Here is a 7,756-nt window from a genome sequence, read left to right as displayed (position 1 = left end):
CTCACGCCTGTAATCCCAGCACTTTGGGAGGCTGAGCCCAGGAGTTTGAGACAAGCCTGGGCTTGTGAAACCTCATCTCTACCAAAAATACAAAATACAAAATTACAAAATTAAGGTTGGGTTCATTGGCTCACACCTGTAATCCTAGCACTTTGGGAGGTTGAGGCAGGAGGATTACTTGAGCCCAGGAGTTCAAGACTAGCCTGGGCAACTTAGCGAGACTCTGTCTCTAAAAAAAAAAAAAAAAAAAAGATACAAAAATTAGCTGGGCATGGTGGCATGTACCTGTAGTCCCAGCCACTCGGAAGGCTGAGGCTGAAGGATCACCTGAGCCTGGAAGGTTGGGGCTGTGGTGAGCCATGATCACACCACTGCACTCCAGCCTGGGTGACAGAGTGAGACCCCATCTCAAACACACACACACACACACACACACACACACACACACTACCCATAGAGAGCTTGTAATTTTGATGGGAAGAAAGTCGTATTAATTTGTAACAATACTTTACAAGGATAACGCCACTGTGTGTTAGCATGAGTTTCTGTTGTTGCCACAGAATATACTGCACTATGTCCTGGCATGTTCATTTCAAAGCAATGTCGGCAAATTAGCAATATCATCTTGACCAGCTCATCTAAGTAGATAATTAGTTTGCATCCCAGTTCATAACACTGTTGCACATGCTCCCTACACTGAATATATATATATGTATATATATGTATATATATATGTGTGTATATATATATATATATATATCTCAGCCCATTTTGTATAAATGGGCCCAAACATAGCATGCTTTTCTGTTTATTGTTTCCACTGCAATCTCTGTACTTACGTTCTGTGAAATGAATTCAGGTTTCAAATGAGAGCAGAAAAAGGTCATGCAACATCAGAGTATGACCTCTATGGAAAACCTCTAGTTGGGTTTTTCTTATGTGCCAGCCCATGCTCCAAAACTTTATATGTATGACATATTTAAATCCCCTAAATAATCCTCATGTTATGGACTGGATTTTCATGTTTCCCTAAAATTCACATGGCCAAATCTAACCCTATTGTGATGGTATCTGGAGGTAGGGCCTTTGAGAGGGGATCAGGTCATGAGGGTGGGGCCCTCACACTGCAGTTAGTTCCCTTGTGAGAAGAGAACAAAGAGCTAATTCACACTCCTTCTGCCACGCAAGGAGAAAAGAAGTACAAAGTCTGCAATGTGGAAAAAGTCCTTTGATAGAACCCAATCATGCTGGCACCCTGATCTCAGACTGCCATCCTCCAGAACTGTGAGAAATAAATATTTGTTGTTTAAGCCACCCGATCTATGACAATTTGTTATGGCAGCTTGGACTAAGGCACATAATAATGTAGACACTGTTCTAACCCTAATTTAAGTGATGAGGAAACAGTCATAGAAATGCTGTAGCTAGATAAAATACAAGATTTGGGATGGGTGTGGTGGCTCATGCCTATAATCCCAGTGTTTTGGGAGGCTGAGGTGGGAAGATTACTTGAGGTCAGGAGTTAGAGACCAGTTTGGACAACATAGACCCCATCTCAACAAAACATAATAATAAAAATTAGCCTGGCATGGTGGCCGATGCCTGTAGTCCTAGCTACTTAGGAGGTTAAGGCAGGAGGATAACTTGAGCCCAGGAGTTCAAGGCTGCAGTGAGCTATGATTGTGCCACTGCATTCCAGCCTGGGTGAGAGTGAGACCCTGTCTTAAAAAATAATAATAATAAATAAAAATTAAAAAATACAGTGTGTCCTATATTTTCATTTGATAAAAGTGGCAACCCTACATAGAAAAAATAAGTAAGTTGACCAAGGCCACACAGCCACACAGCTGTTAGCAGTGGTAACTGGCTCCAGAGCTCACAATTTTATCTCGGAAATCCTGTAAGAAGTAAATGAGGGGCAGGGCATGGTGGCTCATGCCTATAATCCCACCATTTTGGGAGGGTAAGAGGGGTGGATCATTTGAGCCCAGGAGTTCGAGACCAGCCCGGACAACATTTCTACAAAATGTAGCCAAGTGTGGTGGTATGCCCCTTTAGTCCCAGCTACTTGGGAGGCCAAGGTGGGAGGATCGCTTGAGCTTAGGAGATGGAGGCTCCAAGGAGCCAAGATGGCACTACTGCACTCCAGCATGAGTGACAGAGCAAGACTCAGTCTCAAAAAACAAAAAAGAATTAAGTGAAATAGTCCATATAAATGGCTTAGCATGGTGTCTGGTATCTAGGAAGGATTCACACACTAGTTGTCACTAATAATTCCAATAACCAGTCTTGTTGTTGCTCATTGAACTCCTCTGTTCCTAAGATCTTCAATATCCTTAACAGCCCACTACCATTTCATTCCTGTCCAAGGAATGAAAGCCCATGGACTTCCCAGCTTCTTCCCACTTCCTAACTCCTAAGCTCTTCCATTCCTCTCCTCCCACACTGTTACTCATTCTCACCAGACCTGCTTTTCAATTGCATTAATTAAGACCCTCTTGTCACTAGGCTGTCACTGGGTTCCCCCATCAGTCCCTGCCACCTCAGCAGCACGTCACTTCTTGCAAGCCTCAGTTCTTCTACCATCCTTTCTCCATTTGGGATCTCCAGGAGTCCTCTCAACCTCTTCACCTGAGAACATTTGACAGCTGTGGACATTGACTTCACTCCCGATGCAGCCTTTTTGGCACCAGGGGTTTCTCTAATGCTGTGTGGCAATGTTTTGTCTCTAGTTTCTTGCCATCTCCTAAAATGCTTTTGCTAATCAATAAATGGAGCTGGGACAACTGGACATCCACAGGCAAAATAATGAAGTTGGACCCCTGCCTCATACCACATAGAAAAATTAACTCAAAATGGATCCAAAATCTACAGGTAAAAGCAAAAACTATGAAACATCCAGGAGAAAACACAGGTAAGTCTTTGTGACCTTGGATTAGGAAATACGCTCTTAAATAGGACACCAAAAGTACAAGCAACAAAAGAAAAGATAAGTTACACTTTGTCAAAATTAAAAGCATTCGTGCGTCAAGGACACTATCAGGAAAGTGAAAAAACAATCCACAGAGCAGGAGAAAAAAATAATATATGTTAAGGATGTAGTATCCAGAATATATAAAGAACTCTTACAGCTCAACAACAAAATGGCAAATATTTCAACTTAAAAATGGGCAAAGAATTTTAATAGACAGTTCTCCAAAGAACAGATACAAATGACATAAGCACATGAAAAGATGCTCAATGGCATCAAGTCATCAGGGAAATACAAACCAAAGTCACAAGAGATACTGACTCATACCCAGTAGGATGGCTGGAATCAAAAAGACAGACAATAACAAGTGTAGACAAGGATGCGGCGAAGTTGGAAACCTCATACACTAACCCTCATACACTGCTGATGGGAATGTAAAGTAGTGCAGCCACTTTGGGAAACAGTTTGGCAGTTCCTCAAAAAATTAGGGTTACCAAATAACCCAGGAATTTTACTCCTTGATACATAACTAAGAGAAATGGAAACATATGTTCACACAGATTCTACCATGAATATTCATAGCAGCATTATTCATAATAGCTAAAAAGTGGAAACAATCCAACTACCTGTCAACTGATGAATGAATTTAAAAACAGGTATTATATCCATACAATGGAATTTCATTCACCACGAAAAGGAACAAAGTACTGATACATGTTATAACACCAATGAACCTGGAAAACATTGTGCTGAGAGAAAGAAGCCAGTCACAAAAGACCACATAGTATATGTTTCCATGTATATAAAATGTGAAAATAGGCAAATCCATACAGATAGAAAGCAGATCAATGGTTGTCGGGGGCTAGGGGTGGAAGAACTGGATAGCGACTGTTTACTGGCTTTCTTTTGGGAATGATGCAAATGTTCTGAAAGTGGACAATGATAATGGGTGCACATCTTGTGAATATCCTAAAAGCCACTGAATTATACACTTTAAAGGGGCAAATTTTATGGTATGTGAAAAATATTTCAATAGTAAATACTTGTACCAAAGTTCATTCCTCTCCTGAAGTAGACCCTGCTACCACTTGCCCTTGAAAGAAACTCTGCGCCTCTTCTTTTACCTAAAAATTAACTCCACCAGACATAAAGTCCCTCAAATCCAACTCTGACCTCATCCCCGGGTTCACAGAAGTTCCCTGCCACAAGAGAAAGCCCTGATCATCCTCCAGCAACTGTGTCCTCCTCTGTACTTGAAGCCAATCCCTCCTTTCCTGTCAGGGAACCACACCTGCCTCCTATCTCTATCGGTCCTGCTCTCCCTTCTGGGGCCTTCCTCTCTCTACACAAACATGATCATGGCTTCCACATCTTACCAAAAGCAAAAGACCTTCAAAAGGCACAAGTGCCCTCCCTGTGCCCATATCCCTGGCAAACCATCTGTCTTCACAAAGGACACCAAGATGAGTTTCCCCAAGTACCCACCACTCTCCCAACCTCACAGCACATGGCAGCTGCCACTCACCCGCCATCAAGCCTGCTCCCACCAAGACCGGCACCTAAGCCCAACCAGTGGTGTCCTTTCAGGTTTCATCCTACTTCATTTTTTTTCTGCCTTTAATACTGCTGACCATCATGTACCTCTTGAAATGCTGTTGTCTCTCTTCCCTGGCTTGACTTTTAAATATTCATTAACATAAAATCGCCCTTTATTAAGCACCTGCTAATACCAGGCCCTGTACTTTCACCAGTCCTCTGGGCCAGTGTGAACAATACTGTGGAACAGAGGTTCTATTTGTCTTATGTGGCACTGGAGCCCAGATCAGTTACATCTAAGGCCCAGAATAAATGATTCATCCCAGCTGTAGATGGCTCCAACATCCATGTTCTTTCTACTACCTTGCACATTCTCCTGGACTGATCTCATCCACCTCATGGGTTCAGACAACACCTCCTTGCCAATGGCACCCTATCTCTATCTCCAGCCCCAAAATCTCTTCTGAGCTCACTTCCAGCTGGTTGCAGAGGTTGAGAGGTGATCTCTGCATATGCAGGAGTGTTACTGCTGGGCTTGTGGGAACTTCCATGAGCCCCCGAGCTGCCCTTCCACAGGGATTAATGCCCCTGTGTTCTCTTCAGACCTCCGTTGTGGGCCTCCTCAATTTCCTCTGCTGTTTCCTTATTTTGTTTTCTGTCCTTGCTATGGTCTCAATGTGTCCCCCAAAATTCATGTATTGAAAAACCTAATCCCCAATGCAATAATGTTAAGAGGTGGGGGTTTTGGAGAGGTGCTTAGGTCATAGCAGCTGAGCTCCCTCATCACTTTTTTTTTTTTTTTTCTTTGAGACGAGGTCTTGCTCTGTCACCCAGGCTGGAGTGCAGTGACACAATCAGGGCTCACTGCAGCCTCAAACTCCTCGGCTCAAACCATCCTCGCACCTCAGCCTCCTGTGTAGCTGGGACTACAGGCTTGAGCCACCACACCTAACTGGGAAGTCATTCAGTAGCAAGACCTCCCTGTCAAGACCTAGCATATAAGGAACTGGTCATGATACCCACTTTGCAAAGGAGGTAGCAGATCTAAAAGAAATAGGTGATTTGCTAAAGCCACCATCTGGTATACCATAAGAGCTCATTATAACTGGTGAAACTCATCCTAATCTTCTGCACACCACGTTCTCCAGTGACTTTCCAGGAAATCTCAAGAATGAAGTTTGAAAAACAGCATCGGAACGGTTTCCTCACAGAAGTACATCTTACGTAACTAAATGGCCAGAAGGAAGGACAAAGAAATGACTGGTGATCATGTTAAATTTTTTAAAGGGTCCTAAAAACAGTCCAGAGTCCTATTGGAAATTGAGGAATTTGTAGAATGTCTGCACATTTCTCTCTATGGTTCTAAGCCTGGATAACTTCATGCAGGCTTAATTCCTGAATGCTCCATGACAATTTCAAAGTCCACATCCAATTAAGATGTGACGGAAATGCCATGGACCAATTGAATGTTATCACAAGAAATCATATGTCAAAGATATAATTTGCTGGTGTGTTGTGACGAAGCTAAGACAGCCAAGACAACACAGTGACTACAGTGCTCAGCGTCACAGGGTGATCTCATGGGAGGAAGGTAAAGCTGACCCTACTTGGAAATCCTGCTTTGCTAATTCTGTCACGTCACTGAAATTGGAGGAGATTTAGTGAACAGAGTTGTAGATGATAGTTGTTGTTGTTGTTGTTTTTCTTTTCAGTTAATTCTTTTCTTTCTTTCCTTTTTTTTTTTTTTTTTTTGGAGACGGAGTTTCCCTCTTGTTGCCCAAGCTGGAGTGCAATGGCACAATCTCGGCTCACTGCAACCTCCACCTCCCGGGCTCAAGCAATTCTCCTGCCTCAGCCTTCCATGAAGCTGGGATTACAGGCACGGGCCACCACGCCCAGCTAGTTTTTTGTATTATTAGTAGAAACGAGGTTTCAGCATGTTAGCCAGGCTGGTCTCGAACTCCTGACCTCAGGTGATCCCCTCACCTCTGCCTCCCAAAGTGCTGAGATTACAGGTGTGAGCCACCGCGCCCGGCCCCAGTTAATTCTTTTCCAGCCATCTTCACCACCAGCTTTGGCACAATCATATGGCCTGTCAGAAATATAATTCATTTGTAAAAAAAAAAAAAAAAAAAATACAGTTAAAATTTTAAAATCCAGCAGTTGGATGGGCAGTTTTGGACTCCATTGGCTTTAGTGATGTGACTATAACTCTGAACATGCATCAAGTTTTTAAAAGAAAAATTATAGGCAGCACAGTGGCTCATGCCTATAATCCCAGCCCTTTGGTAGGCTGAGGCAGGAGGATCCCTTGAGCCCAGGAGTTTGAGACCAGCCTGGGGAACAAAATGAGGACCTGTCTCTACAAAAAATTAAAAAATGAGCCAGGTGTGGTGGTACACACCTATAGTCCCAGCTACTCAAGAAAATCACATGAGCCCAGGAGTTCAAGGCTGCAATGATCTATGATCACATCACTGCACTACAGCCTGGGAGACAGAGAGAGATCCTGTCTCTAAATATATATATAGATAGATAGATGATAGATAGATGATAGATAGATAGATAGATAGATTTATATTTATATATATATGAGGCCAGAATCTTATAATGATCTTAGGCTTACTATTGCCAGCTAGTAGTGCCATATGAATCATGCCTTTCTATTCTGTTTTTCTGATGCTTTGCCATCTGGGGCCTTGCCGATCCTGGAGAGACTGCACCTCCCAAGCTAATCAATTCCTAGAGATAGTAAAATGACTCTCCTGCAGGCATGTCTTTCATATGCAAACCAACTAATCCAGAGCTCACACTCCATCCTCCTCCTTCAGGAAGCTCTTAAACTCAGGGCCAATATCCACCTACCCTAATCACCCCAGGGTCAGGAACCAGACATTTAGGGACAGCCACTATCCTCCAGGGCCCATCAACGTTATCCAAACTAGCCTCCCTAAACCTGTTTACCCTTCCTCTCCTATTCCTTCCCTGAAACCACAATAAAGGCTCTTGGCCACCTATTTCCCTGCTCCCTCTGCCTCCTGCCCAACGTGGTGCTTCCCAGAATGGCGCTGCACTGCTTTCAGTGCCTCCTGTTTCCAGGGATCTGTGAGTATTCATTTCTTTCTTTTTTTTCTTTTGCTTTTCTTTTCTTTTTTCTTTTTTTTTTTTTTTTTAGACAGAGTCTCGCTTAGTCACCAGGCTGGAGTGCAGTGGCGCGATCTTGGCTCACTGCAACCTCCACCCCCCGGG

General features: G+C 43.2%; 1 protein-coding gene across 1 annotated transcript in view; it reads right to left on the bottom strand.

The window, feature by feature from the left end:
- DPYSL2 (dihydropyrimidinase like 2) overlaps positions 1-7,756 on the bottom strand; it is a 140,731-nt gene that overhangs the window by 118,473 nt on the left and 14,502 nt on the right. The window lies entirely within an intron of this gene.

Source organism: Pan paniscus, chromosome 7 (genome assembly GCF_029289425.2).
Source record: "Pan paniscus chromosome 7, NHGRI_mPanPan1-v2.0_pri, whole genome shotgun sequence".
Lineage (NCBI taxonomy): Eukaryota > Metazoa > Chordata > Mammalia > Primates > Hominidae > Pan > Pan paniscus.
Note: the sequence above shows the minus strand (reverse complement) of the source record. Positions and strands in the feature narration are given on the sequence as shown.